Raw genomic sequence first — 15,295 nt, forward strand, 5'->3', positions numbered from 1 at the left:
ATATGGATTGTTCCAAATAATTCAAGTGCGAGAGTCCCGAGATAGTGTTCAGAACACATAGCACTAAATAAATAGTGTGAATAGTGTGTAATAAATATATTTGTATTGGTCAGGCTTTCTCCACATCTTATTGGTCAGGTTTAATGATATTGGTATTAGTAATGACTGAATTGTATTAAGATAAAGTCCTCTATAAAAAAAAAATAAAAAAATAAACAAGGCATACATATTAACAATAAAGCATTAGAAAGCATACAATAAAATTAACATTGAGCATTCACAATGATATACATAAAAGTAAACATATTGCAGAGTTTAAAACTACATCTTCATATATAACGGTTAATAAAAAACTTACAATTATTTTCATAATAGGCTATTTGACCAATCAAATAAGTTGATAATAAGAGTAAACTATAACATCTAAAATAAACAATGGTTATTGAACACAATCATACAATTATAGCAAACAACAAATAATATCAATCAGGTACGTGTAATTATACAGTAGACAAGAATACATTACATTCAATGAATTAAATAAACAATTATATACCCACATATAAACATAAAAGTCATAGGAGTTATTAAATATGTGTTAAAAAGTTACACTGGAATCTTGTCTTTTGCTTTCCTGCTTCTCTTCAAAGCTAATGAAGAAAGAGTAGCTATTTAGCAGAAAAGCTAATTTAATTGCAGATTAAGTGTTAATTACTTGTGTTGTATTATGCTGAAAGAAAAGTATTATTTCTACAATATTTATTAAGTATTTTGTGCTCACTAAATAGATGCTTATTATTCGGCTGCAATTTCGCCTGGGTTTATCTGCTTATGTGTTTGTCTTTCTAAACGTGAGTACTAACTAAACATCTATTTAAATACTGTTATATGGACTTGTGCCAAGGATTTTTGTGCTGTAGTCCTTAGAGATCATTTAAAACACCTACCACTAAAACACATTATAAATTATAGTTGCTATACATAATTTTACTACTATATTTATACTACATATACCCATCTCTCCCAAATTTCCTTAGCCCTAAAAGTGACATATACTTTTGTGACATTTTGTTTAACAACTGTTGTACTTACTCTATACAGCTATAAAAGTGGGAGTCCACAGGCCAGAAATAATTCTCGTCTTCACACTCCTAGAGTGATGAGCTAGCTGAATAAATTACACACACCGCCCAAGGAGTTGTGCCACCACCTTACAAAAGTCTTTGTTCATTGTAGCAGTAGATTATTTGCAGCGCTATATCTATATATGTAATACTCTGAAAGAATTTGATAAATTTTTACATAACAAGTGGAGGTAAATGTATGCTTGTATTTTATACATTATTGGTCTAATTGTATAAAGATTACTTAACAACTAGATGTACTTTGCAGAAAATCAAAGAATTGTTATGTACATTAATATTTGTTATACTCACTGTACAATTTTTGTCTGGTGATATCCTCAACACATTATTTAATTGAACTCATGAGAGAACACAACTCTTGAGAGCTTGTTATAGCTGTAAATGTCCTATATTTTTTATAGATTTTAGTCCTGCATCTTAATTAATCATTAATTAACCAATATAATTTCACTGCTATAATAATTACATAACTAGGACCTTTCTAACTTTCGAACATATATGCATTATACATACATTTTGCTACTTTTACATTGTTTTATCACAAAATTCAATGTTTTAAAAAAATACATTATAATAATCTATCACACAAGTAATATTATTTATTGACAAGCAGTATTGCTATCGTCAGACAAAAGAATTGATGACAAACTTTGCAATTGGGCCAAGTCTCAGCAACTGGATAGTTTCTTTTCAGAAGTTGTCCTCCCTTTATTTTAATCAACAACCTATACATAGTTTTTTGCTTTAACCTTATAAAAATACTTTGACATTGTAATCTTATCAATAATCTGGTTGAGTTTTGTAATGGTTAGTTTAGCGTAGATCTATGCAATATTAGAAATTACAATTCTTTTGAAAAGACAACTCCAAATACAAACATGCAGTCAGACATCTGTATGTTATTATTCACTGCCTTGTCACAGGCATCTCATCTACAACTTGTTCCATATGTGCAAATATATCATCAATTGATGGGTCAGAAAACTGCATTTTCACACTAGAAAATTACTGCACGAATGTCTAACATTAGTTCAAATCATCCTTGTTGTTGGAGTTGCCTGCCCACAGACAAGCAACTCTAATAACAAGGTTTACATGATTCCTTGCATGATTTGAACTAGTCTAACATGTATTATACCTTCGGTTGCCAATCGGTTTTATGGAGTTGTCCTACAGTGGCATGTGGAAAACTCCATAAAAAACAGATTTAAGCAGGGAATTAAATGCCAAGCGGGTACTGGCTTTCACAGATGGGCGCATGAACTCATAAAAACCAGTACCCTAGCTAATTCCAAGACAATTGTTTCCACTATACATATATACTTCTTAGACATATATAATTTACACGCTTCACACATGCCGATATCGTGAATTATTATTTATTTACAAATTATAACAATATTATACTTACTCGTTAGTAGAATCGGTTAATCATATATGTACACACTGGTTCATGTATATAACTGAGAATCGATATAAAATTCTAAGGAGAATCAGAAAAATAAATTTTTCAACTGAAAATTCTGATACAAAGCAATTAAACTTTGTAGTTCTAGCGAAACAAAGAAATATAAATAAAAACATTAACTAATGATTTAAGTAAAATTGTTCATACATTTGATTAACATCACGCTTCGAGATGAAGTGCAAAATGAAAAATAAAATCTAGTAGAATAATAGCTTTTCAGATTGCCCTTTAAAATACTAATAAGTTCTAACTGCTAATCACCTTATTCAAAGTTTATTTTAGGAAAGATACCAGCTGCTTAATAATAAGCTCAGAGTTAGTAAGTGCCTCTCATAGTTGAAGTGAATGGATTATGTTACGGAAGGATAAGAATGTTTGTAAGCTAAGAAAGAAATTGTCTTGATACTGATAACTTATAGAAAATTTTAGCTTCACAATTGTTGCGTTCCGTTGCTCTGCAACTGGAGTGTTGATAGTTTTTAGATGTTCGCATGCATTAATATTATATCCACCGCAGCATCTGAATATATTTCTCCATTCCAATCATCTACAAGTATATTGCATACAAATATCGTAGAATACAGAATGAAGTGTGAATGTGAATTCTACCTCAATAGCCTCAAATACATAAGCGCAAGTGAATGCAAATGGTAAAAAATTTGAAAGAAGATTTTCGCAAATTTCATAATAGCAAATGCTCTCTAGTCATTATAATTTCTGCTAAATTAATTATCTACACACATGGAATTTATAAGAAGAAATTTTAATACTTTTTGAAAACACCATTTAACATAATCATTGTATCTCATTTATGTTAATGCCAGCATCACGGTTCCCATAAAGCGATCCAAATTAGTCCAATATATTAGTTGAGTACATAGTTGAGTACATAGTTGAGTATTTACTCAATCCTTCTAATAAGTTAGTATTGAGCACATCTATATGTTTATACTCATGAACAGTGCTCCATGTGCTGATAACATCTCTGGACAACATCAACTGCTGCACTTGTTCATTGCAAGAGCAATAGTATGAACCACGGACATTTATGATGACTCTGAACTCATGTTCCTAAACACATTACACCTATATTACACAGAATAAAGGAAAGACATGCATTTCTAAAGGGTTGAATGTTGTTATTACAACTTAATACAGGTTGTTTTACGGGTCGTAGTGTTGGAAAAGTATACCAAACATTTAGTATTTACACCCTCTTATGGACTGAAAATGACCCAATCCCTGTAAACATAAAGGTAAAAGCTCTAATCCAACAAAAGAGTTAAATGCGTTTACATGCAAACATACCTTTAATTGTAATTGTCACCATCAAATTCGGGTAACACTAGCATCCTCTCAAAAACTGTGATGCAGTCATGCACAGATAAGGCTGATCTACATATATGATATAGTCTCATCAGCCATTCCACTAGTCTCACTATATTATCAAATAAAACAACAAAACATGCTTTTACTTGTCTTCACAATGTTAGGCCAAAGGGACAGAAGAAAATAACTACTTTGCAAACAAATGTTTTACAAGGACATTTTATTATTTCTTCATAGATGGCGCACGACCTATTCCATATGCATACCTTGCAATCCCACTTTAATAAAAAGCTTCAAAAATGAAAGATAATGAAACAAATATTTCACTACTATTATATATATATCGCATACCAATACATGTATATAACTTGCATGTTTTGTCTTGATAAGTTGCAAGGAGGGTACCATTTTGGTATCAAATGCAAACAATACTATTAAAGAGAAAGATGTAATACAACTTTTGGGTACTCTAATAGTTTTACACTAAAATGCAGGCTAACTTTGGGTGAATCCGAAACACACTTTTGTGCAGTTAATTTTTCTCGAGTATTAATTTAAAAAAAATCATGGAAAGAACACTCCATACATGCCACACAAATTGTACTTTGAATGGGGAAGTATTTAACTATATACACCTTTTTGTCATATGCAGGTAACCCGTTTTCCTACCGTAAACTAAAAGTATGTAAAATATATTTATAGGTAGGACAATTCTGAAAACAGTTATCAACTGCCATAATACCTACCATACACGGGTTTCAATAGAATCCTTAGCTGCCATACATCTTGTTTGTTCCATATAATCCCCATTATTCAGCAATTCACTATTACCTGCAACCTCATTTCTCACAACTTGACTGCTAAAACCAAAAAGTGGTATATATATATATATCACTGGTCATTTCACCACCTCCTTTACAGCGTATTGCGTGAGTAATAGCAACTAGGTTGTAGGGAAAAAGATTGGGCACTCCTCATAGAAAATATTACTAAAACTATATAATGATCCCAATCACTCAATTAGTGGGGAGTAAATTTTTCAGAGTTTGACTCCTCATCAGCGCAGCTCAAAGACTACATCCCAGAGTGCTCAAACAGCAAATATGGTATATACCTCAGATAGTACACCACCACATGGGAGAGTGCTCAACCAACGCAATCAAAGGGAGTGTAATACTTAATCTGCGGACAGTACTGTTTCGGAGTTTGACTTCTCACCAGCGCAGCTCAGAGACCATGGGGACAACGACAAACTAGTGCTGCGCTGGGCAAGAATCCGACTACCTAACTTACTCTGGTATAGTAACTTTCACTACCGTACTCGGAGTACCCAAAACCCGAGCTTGAAAAGACAAACCGTTATCCTTGTAATCATGAAAACCTTGCCCCGCACTAGGACAAACCCTATCCATGAGCGTCAAATAAATTTGCTCCTCAGTATTTATCCGTGGACTCTGTCAAAAGTGCTCAAACAGCAAACTGTGTGCTTAGTATATGCTACAGCATAATACAACACTACATGGATAACACTCAACCAAAACAAGCTAAAGGTTAATCAAACTATAGATAATCGGAGTCATCTATGCAGCTTTGAAGCCAGAGAAAATTGACCATTAGCTGAGCACAAACATTCACAATGAAAATAGTAACTTACACATTGGGTTCCTGACTACCGACTGCTTGTGATATAGGCCTACCAATATTTCGTTTCTCATTGTCTAAAATCATACAAATTCAAGTTTTAAGTCCTTTAGTTTACATTCTTAGTTTTATTACATAAAGGTTTCCTTTGACTAGGCATCATAAATACTTAAATATTAATCACACACAAACAGCAGTTACTAGCTAAAATAAATACCAGGGCATGAGAATTTGTAAGGGGAATGTCTCTTCTCAATATGGAATATTTTTTCTCCATCTGCACTAGTTGATGTAACACATTACTTCTAGCTGTCCTGCGCAGCCTTCTTATCTGAAAAATAGATAAAGATATAGAACATTAATTACAGCTCGACTGAACAGTAGAGACGTTCTAACCTAAACCAAAAAAGTATTTGTTCACACTCAATGAGCAGTGTATGTGTCGACATACTCACCTTTTTCATATAGTCACGATTATCTTCCATTTCTTTTTCGTCAACTTACACAAACCTAAAAATATACATATTACGGGCAAATTTTACATATTAATAAGACTGACTCTATGCTGTTTGATATTTTTTGCGTCATTTTATACTGAGGGAGATTTGTGACAGACAGGCCAAAATCAAGATTGTGTACCATAAACATTGTATGCCCAAAGTATATAAGGAATACTTAAATTGACTTCACAAGCCTGAAAGATATATTTTAACATAACAAAATATAATAAACAAAATCCACATGCTTCCATTATAGTCTAGGAGCAGAGTAACTCAATTGTGAGTTGTTATTATTTTTCTCAACTTATGCAATATGATGCGTGCAAAAGATTCTTCAGTATTTATATATTGCCTGTTTGAACGTTGCACTCTGTAACCTCGTTGCTTATATACTTTCATGTTTAAATTACATCTCATCAAATGGCGGAGGCGTAATAAACAAGTCGATCATTGTTGCCATTGTGACAAGGAATTTCACAGACTGCGATTGGATGATTGGAACAAAACGTCATAATCCGCCAGAATGCTTAGTAATAGCGGCCAAACTAGTAGCATGAGTTGCGTACACTGCGTGCCTGAGCTACTAACCTCAAGTGATTTAGTAGTTTTATCACCTCAACAGATAAAAACGGTAACTGAACGCGCTGACCATTATAGGTTCAACCATTTGGAACCATTTACAACTATTGCTAGATAAGCAGAACTAATTAATTTCATGATCAAACCGAAGACATTGTTCGTTCACCGCGATAGCCATTAATTCATTGTCATTGAATATTAAGAACGATGTCCATATGAATATGATGATTCAATTACTATTGACTGATACTAAATTCAAAGCAACTAACAGATCATATCACAGACCAGATTTTACATGTGATGTGGTTAAGTATTCCATTGTATCTTGCTGTTTTGTTCGTTTGAATTTGATGATCATGATGATCTATCAATCAAGGCCAATCTACATTATTTGAGCTGAAGACCTAACATTTTTGTTTGGGGGCCACAGAACATTTTTGTGTCAACAAGTGGAAGATGGGTTTAATGGTAACTTAATATTTCTAGCATATTTGTGACCTAGTCATTATTAATCCAGTCTCCTACTAATTATGCCACCTGATCCCACAAATCATGGCTGGAGTAAAGACGATTAAGAATTCTGTGCAGTGGTTTCCTGATGGACACAGAGCGATTCCCAGGCAGTTTGTGCATTGAACTAGTTGCTCATGCAAAAAAGAGTAGATGTGAAAGCCGATGATAATGCAAAACTGCATCTTTAGTTTGCACAAGTCTATGTGTCTGCGTAGACTGCAGCAATGAAATGAACGACAAGGTTGAAGATGGTAATCATATGGACAGTGATGATGAGCTTTAAGATTTTATTTAATGGTTTTATTGAATACTTTGCAAAATGCTTTCTAGAATCGATTGAGAGTTTTCGATGTATCATGATAAACAGACTGTGTGCCTTGGTAAGCATGCTATATAATATAATTATCATACAATGTATCAAAATACACATACAAAGTCCTATGATATTAATTAATCATCCATAAAGTTAGTTGTCATCGAACATACTGCACCAATATTGTTTTAGCACACTACTCGTACAATAAATCTAGAACTAAGCAAGAGATTTCATATATGTCAGTTAAATAAAAAAGAAATAACATGTACCGACGAAAAGCACTAAGAGAAGCATAATAAATACTTTATGCTTGTCACGTGTTGCTCAGCAATATAATAATTTCATTTAAAATATTAAACATTAAATTCGTTAGTCTGCGTCACAACCAGTGTACCCAATGAGGAATACAGTATAGCCTGTCAATCAGTAGTTGTACAGGTCCCATTGTAAAGAGTATGAAGAGGTTCCTGGCAGACCAGTGGATAAGATGATGACGAGAAATGTCTGTCATATTGAGTCCTTGGCGGCTGACTACAAAGTAAAAAATCACATCCATTACATACAATGAGTTCAAAATACAAAATTATCATAAAGACATATAAGAGCTTACATTTATGGTGCAATATATATCCATCATAACCTATCAGAAAAAGACGATCTATCAAAGCATGTAGGTATAAATTTAAAACTTAAAAATAGGAAGAGGTACAGGACTGATTTTCATGTGTAGTCAATGTGCATAGCCCTACATGAAAGGAATAGATGTACACCCTTCAGCTCTTGCCACAACAATATTTAGTTAACTCATACATCGCATACTTCTGTAAGGTAATAAAATTTTGATAAGTGAGCACTATAATAATAAAATATAACTCAATAGATTAAAATACAATGAAATATGTATTAATATATAGTGTCACACAACATAATGCGACACATAAATCCTATAAAACAATTTACTGCATCGCAGTTCAATACAACATAATACAGTTATTGTAATATAATACACCAGAATATAATGTAATAATACAGTATAAGATCTGCATGACACTATATAAAATTTTAAAACTAACCAAACTATCAGTTACATAATAATCATACAGCTGCATGAAGGTCATCAAAAGGCAACATCAGTTTGTAATGTGGCTGCAGGATGAACTCCAGTGTGATCTTATTCAACATTTCAGTATTTGAACTTTGATAGTTTTTAGTGAGAAAGTTGGTAGGGACAGGCAGTCGAGAAGCTACGACGCTGTGTCTCACACAACAAGTCATTAAACTTACTGGTTGTTCAGGATGTGCCCTCTTCAAGTTTCTTCTATGGGTGAACTTAATGTAACAATTTTGATGCGCTTGAAGCACCTCACCTCTGTCCATCAAATCTCTGAGTGCTCTATAAAATATTTCAGTTGTAGAGCCCACCTTTTTTTGGCTATGCCAAATACATACTAGGGTCAGGGCTGGAGATGTGGCGAGTTATGGTTGGTGTCAATAACATAATATAATATCAAATCTGATTCATATAATAATCCACTGGGATCTAGTAGGCAGATCACACGACAAGAAAGTAGTAAAAAATTAATAGCTTATTATTGAGTTGAATCTGAGCGTTTCCTCATGTTAGGTCTTCAGCTCAAATCATGTAAGGTAGATTGGCCTTGATTGACAGATCATCATGATCCTCAAATTCAAACGAATAAAACAACAAGATACAATGGAATATTTAACCACACCACATGTAAAATATGGTCCGTGATGACATTTGTTAGTTGCTTAGAATTTATTGTCAGTCAATAGTGATTTAATCATCATATTAATATGCACATCGTTCTTGATATTCAATAACAATGAATTAATGGCTATCGCGGTGAACGAACGAGGTCTTTGTTTGATCATGAAATTAATTAGTTCTGCTTACCTAGCAATAGTTGAAAATGGTTCCAAATCATTGAACTTATAGTGGTCAACACGTTCGGTTACCGTTTTTATCTGTTGAGATGATAGAATTACTAAATCACTTGAGGTTAGTAGCTTGGGCACGCAATGTACGCAGCACATTGTACTAGTTTGAGCCGCCATTTCTAAGGAATCTGGCGGGTTATGACGTTTTGTTCCAATCATCCAATCGCAGTCTGTGAAATTCCCTGTCACAATGGCAACAATGATCGACTTGTTTATTACGCCTCCGCCATTTGATGAGATGTAATTTAAACATGAAAGTATATAAGCAACGAGGTTACAGAGTGCAATGTTCAAACAGGCAATATATAAATACTGAAGAATCTTTTGCACGCATCATATTGCATAAGTTGAGAAAAATAATAGAAATTATTTTTATGACAGATAGGGTTGTCCTGCTCTCTGACTATTACCCCAGTAATGATTAAATAAAAAAACATATTAGCCTCCCTTACCCAAAGATTTTCAATGCTAAAACTATATATAAAATGCCACACTCACCTCAAGTGTAAACTGTTACGGCCTTAGTTTAGACATTTTAGTACGATTATTTCCATACACTTTGAAGATCTTCAAACCATTGATATATCTAATCTAGCCTCGGTCTATTCTAATCTAGCCATAGGTCTATTTAAAATGAATTTAAAAAGCAATTGTTGGCTAGACCAATTATGGTAAAGAGCCAATGACAAAAGGACAAGCCACAACCATGGGTGAGCCATCATTTTGCAATGGCAAGGCATTAATAAATCCTGCACAATATAGCCATACCATATGCAAATATTAGAGACTTGTATAGGTACCAGATATGACCCAATCCTGCACAGTACAGCATAGCCATACTCTATGCAAAGATTAGAAGCATGTACAGGTAAAATATATGATCCTAATCTAGCACAGTATAGCTATGCTGTATGCAAAAAGTAGGTTTTTACAAGTACCATATATAACCCTAATACTGCACAGTATAGCCATACCCAGGAGTTCCAGGAGGGAAGGACTTGGGTCTCCTTAGGCCCCATATCACCTGCACTAGATCAGATATACAATCTAAACTGGACCTGGTTTACTTACATTCTGGAGGGTTAAAACATAACACGTAGCTCCAAGTAAACCCTATTAGTATACTGTTACTACAGTGGCGCATGCGATATGGGGCCCAAGGAGACCCTAGTCCTTCCCTCCTTGCACAAGGTTAGGATTTTATGGTTACATGGTACAAGCCTCTAAAACTTGCTGCATATGGTTATGCTGTTCAGGATAAGGTCATATAGTACACATGGCCTCGAATACTTGCATATGGCTATGCGGCTATACTGTCTACACTATAGCAGAACAGGGTTGATTGTAAACTTCAAGTTTAGGTCTAATCCTCCATGATGTGCCCATGTACTCCACTACATACTGTTCACTTTAGATTACATATAATCAGTTAATCCACTATGTACACTGTCCACTATGTATACTACGTATTAATAGTATTTATTGAGCAACATCACAACAACACCACACCCGCATAAACAAAAACAATTACATGACTTTGGATTGGAATGGATTGTAGCTTAGGTTGGACCAATTTACTATATTAGGCCCCAAATGGATGATAATAAAGACATCAACAAACCGAAGCCACAATCCAGTCTAACCAAGGTTGACTGTGTCTACTACTACTGCTACTTACTACAACTCCTGACCCAACACCACAGTAACAAGTAGGCCTACTACAACAACAAGTACAACAATTTCCAGCATATGTGACATGCCATCCGTGGCGGCGGAGTAAGAGTATAATGATTGCTTCAGTGTTGGTGGTTCCCACAGGAAGCCAGGTCTAGGGACTATTTTAAAACTTATCACAGCAGACCTGCCAACCAAGCAAGGGGGAAATGTGTGAGATGAGACAAAAGTTTATTTTTTGTATAAGATTTTGGGGCAATGTGTGGATTAAAAAAAAACTAAGTAACTATTTCTCAATGAAAGAACCATTACCAATAGGTAGATTCTGTATATAATAACTTCCAAAATTGGGCACTTTTTTAAATGTTTGCTAGTAGTAGTAGTACGTAGTAAATGAGGGCAATTGAGTGAGACCAGAGTGAGAGCTTTATATGTGTGAGAGAAATGAGTGAGAATGAGTGAGAGTTGGCAGATCAAAACAAAAAAATCATATTGGTTGGAACGGCATTATAATAAACAAATCTGTTTGCTTTGATTGATGATTTAACTTTAAAAAAAGAAAATGAGAACATATAAATCATTAAAATGTAGCCGTGATTGGTAAACGATAAATACTGGGCCGTCATCCACTACATCGGAAAATATTTATAGAACAAAGGCTTCGTACTTACGTTTATTTATACAACAAAACCTACCTTTTGCACACTTTTTACTAATAAATATCTTTCTTATACTCAAATGATAAAATACATTAAATAGTTCACTATATCAAATACTATAAATGCTGAAAACTTTTTTGTTTTGAATGTTTTATCAAGGGTAAATAACTAAAAGTACCTTAGCAAGGATTAGGGTCTGTTTTCGTGTACGGTAATTTAATAATTGCTATACGACACTGAGTAAAATATTGTAAAGAAGAGCTCGCTGTCAGCTTGAAATACGATGCTTTACGGTTCTGAATAGTCGTAGAATATATGGAACAATAGACAGACTAGCAATAGACAGTTGTAAAATATTTTGCTCTGGCAAAACTAGAGCAAAACATTCCATTTCAGTACCCTATGTGTACCGTGGTGCTTAGATAGATCTTAGCTACAGGCCGCCTCGGAAATGTATGTAGGCCTGTTCGTAACTAGGCAGACGGTCTTTTAAATGCACATCATACGGTGCAATGATTTTTGCTCGAGGCCATACTCGGACTAATCGGCGCGGACTTTATCATCTTTCAACCGGAGTACATGTATTACACGTATTATCGTTAGATTTGTTTTGATTTAGCAATTTTATCGAATGCTTATCGCAAGCTAGTTAATAAATAATGCAGTGCTCTCCATAGGTGTCAAGAATGCGGTATGGTTAAAAGCTGCTTGTTGTGTATCCAAACGCTTATGCGGTTGCATGCCTATGACAAGCCTAATTAGTAGCTATCATCATCAGCATCTATTAATAATATTGCTCTTAGTTTAATGGTTGCTTATTATTATTGCTCACCCAATGATCGAATGATTTTTAACATTCTGATGAGAATCAGCTAACTCATATGAAGTTTGATATATGCTTGATAACGACATTGTATTTGCCGTTTGTATAAATTTAATCCCTTTATCTAAATAATGTGATGGAAACGTATGTTGCCATCTCCTTTTTTTCTTTATATCATTTGGAGTTGTATTCTCTTTTTCATTTATGTAACCACGCCCCTAAAGGAGGCTGGCCTTTGCTACCTTAATTACATATTCAGCTGTATTTAAGGCAGAGCCTCGGCTCATTTACGTTGTTCAATATATGCCTTGCATTTAGAACCACACTCTTCTGTTACTTTGCGCAATAGCAGAACCACACTGAGCACTTACTTTACTCCAAGACTCAGTCTATGGACTGTGCTTTGGGAGTAAAGCCACAGAAACACTGTCGACCCCGTCGACCTCAGGTCGACCTTGTCGAACTAGTATAGTACCACTCAGGGAGCAATTCCTGGTGTAAGGTGGTTGATGTAGACCGGTGGTGTAAGTCGACCTAGTCGCCTCCGCGTGTTGGTCACGGGCAACCCTTACACAGCCCCTGTGAAGAGTGAATGCAGACCGGTAGAGTAAGCCGACCTAGTCGCCTCTACGTGTTGGTCGCAGGATCCAACACACCGGTGGCAGCAGTGGGATTTGACCACGGACTTCCAAGATAACCCTTGTAACCATGCCAAGCAGCCGACGGAGTGCTACCAGAGATCTGGCTGAGGCAGAGTTACACCAGGTCGACCAGATTGGTCAACTGACAGAGGCTATTACTAGAGCCTTACAAATACCTAAGAAGGAAGCTAGCTTCAAGCCACCGAAGTTCGATGGGAGTGAAGATGTAGAGTTGTTCATCTCCCAGTTCGAGGAGGTTGCGGAAGCTAATGAGTGGAGTGAGAAGGCCACTCTCCTCCACCTGCGTGAGACATTGAAGGAGGGAGCCAGAAGCTGTAGTCGAGGGGACTCGCCTGCCTCCATCTTCTCGGCTTTACGCACAAAGTACGGGCTCTCCCCGAGAGAGGCTAAGAGTAGGCTCCACCTCAAGAGGGAACCAAAGACGAGCCTCCAAGAACACGCAACAGAAATGGAGCGTCTGGTGAAGATAGCATACGCTGACCTTCCAGACTCCTACCAATCCAGTATGGCCATGGATGCGTTTTCCCTGACCCTGGGAAACACGCCCCTCCAACGCCATCTTTTGGCAATGAAGGCCCAGAGCTTGGAGGAAGCAGTGCAGGCAGGGAATGAGTTCCTGCAAATTCAGCCCACTCTTCCTCGGCCTGGTGCCCGACCCATAATAATGACAGTGGAGGAGGAGGAGGCTACCCCTGCTACAGTCGCCCCCGTTCACTCGGATCCCCCATCAGCCACCCTGAATGACGTCCTGATGGCGATAAAAGGATTAGCGGATGGACTAAGGGAAGGAAATCTGTTGGGACAACGGGGAGTGGAGAAAAGGGGACCGAATTGTTGGGGTTGCGGCCAGACAGGGCACACCCAACGCCGGTGCCCTCAAGTCTCCCAAGGACGACCACCTCAAGCCACGAGGTCGGGAAACGGTTCCCATCCACAGCAGTAGGGGGAAGTACTGACTGTGGATCGAATATACCCCTGCAAGGCCAGTGGCAACGGCCACGACGGACTAGGCGACACAGGCTCCCCCCCTGCTCGCCACCGGTCCCCTTGCATAACCAGTATCAACCCTTACCTGAGTGTGCAGGTCTCCCACCCTCAGAAGCCAAGGAAGAAATGTACGTCTGGCCAAAACCGTCTCGGCCTTCCAAAAAAGGCCCCCAGAGAATGAGCAAAGCCAGACGAACTCACGGAGACGAATCATGGAAGCCGCATAATAGCAGCTATTTCTTGCCAGGTCGCATCGGAGGTCAGCCCGTCCAGTTTCTCGTGGACACCGGATGCACCTCTAATCTGTTGGGTCGACATGTCTTTGAGCGCTTACCCAAGGATGTCAAAAGCCAATTAGAGGTTCGGGAAGACTATGGACGGATGGCAGATGGTACCCGGCTGCAGTTTCACGGACTCATCACTCTCCCAGTCAGAGTCAGGAGTGTCCAGGTTACTGTATCTCTCGTGGTGTGTGCCCTGAAGGAGGACGCCATCCTGGGCATGCCCTTCTTGGTCGACCACCACTGTGAGATGAACTTTCAGCAACCCACGTTGGTGTTAAATGGACAGAAGTTGACTTGCACTGACCGAGAGGGTCGACCTCTGACAAGTGGAGTTCAAATAATGCGAGCCACAACGCTTCCCCCTCGAACCGAGGTCCTGGTTGCCGGACGTCTCACGTCCTCATCCTATCAACCAGTCGGGTTAATCGAGGGAATAAGAAACGGTTATATGGTGGCCGCCAGCCTACATCAACCCGGTGAGAAGGGGAGAGTGGCCATCCACTGCATGAATCCCACCGACCATCCCGTCAGCGTGACGGCAGGGACGGTCGTGGGACAATACACTGGAGTCGGGCCGGACGAAATAGGGGTCCCCTGGACAGCGAGGGGAGAGGCCGAGATTTCTAAGGAACCTCCCCCTTCTGTTTCCAACGTACCTCCCCACATGCTGGACTTGCTCCAACAGGCGACACCACATTGCTCGTCCCCTACCGAGCACCGAAGGATGGAAGACCTTTTGGTCCGTTATGCGGA

General features: G+C 37.4%; 1 long non-coding RNA gene across 2 annotated transcripts; it reads right to left on the reverse strand.

Moving 5' to 3' along the window:
- Nucleotides 1-2,528: 2,528 nt before the first annotated feature.
- LOC137395054 (uncharacterized) lies at nt 2,529-6,163 on the reverse strand. Of its 2 annotated transcripts, XR_010978433.1 has the most exons (6): nt 6,039-6,163; nt 5,801-5,914; nt 5,597-5,660; nt 4,689-4,802; nt 3,922-4,051; nt 2,529-3,160 (listed from the first exon to the last, which is right to left on the reverse strand). It is a non-coding gene; the product is annotated as an uncharacterized lncRNA (long non-coding RNA). The 2 variants fall into 2 exon arrangements; XR_010978434.1 differs by lacking the exon at nt 3,922-4,051.
- Nucleotides 6,164-15,295: the final 9,132 nt, after the last annotated feature.

Source organism: Watersipora subatra, chromosome 4 (assembly GCF_963576615.1).
Source record: "Watersipora subatra chromosome 4, tzWatSuba1.1, whole genome shotgun sequence".
NCBI classification, from domain to species: Eukaryota; Metazoa; Bryozoa; class Gymnolaemata; order Cheilostomatida; family Watersiporidae; genus Watersipora; species Watersipora subatra.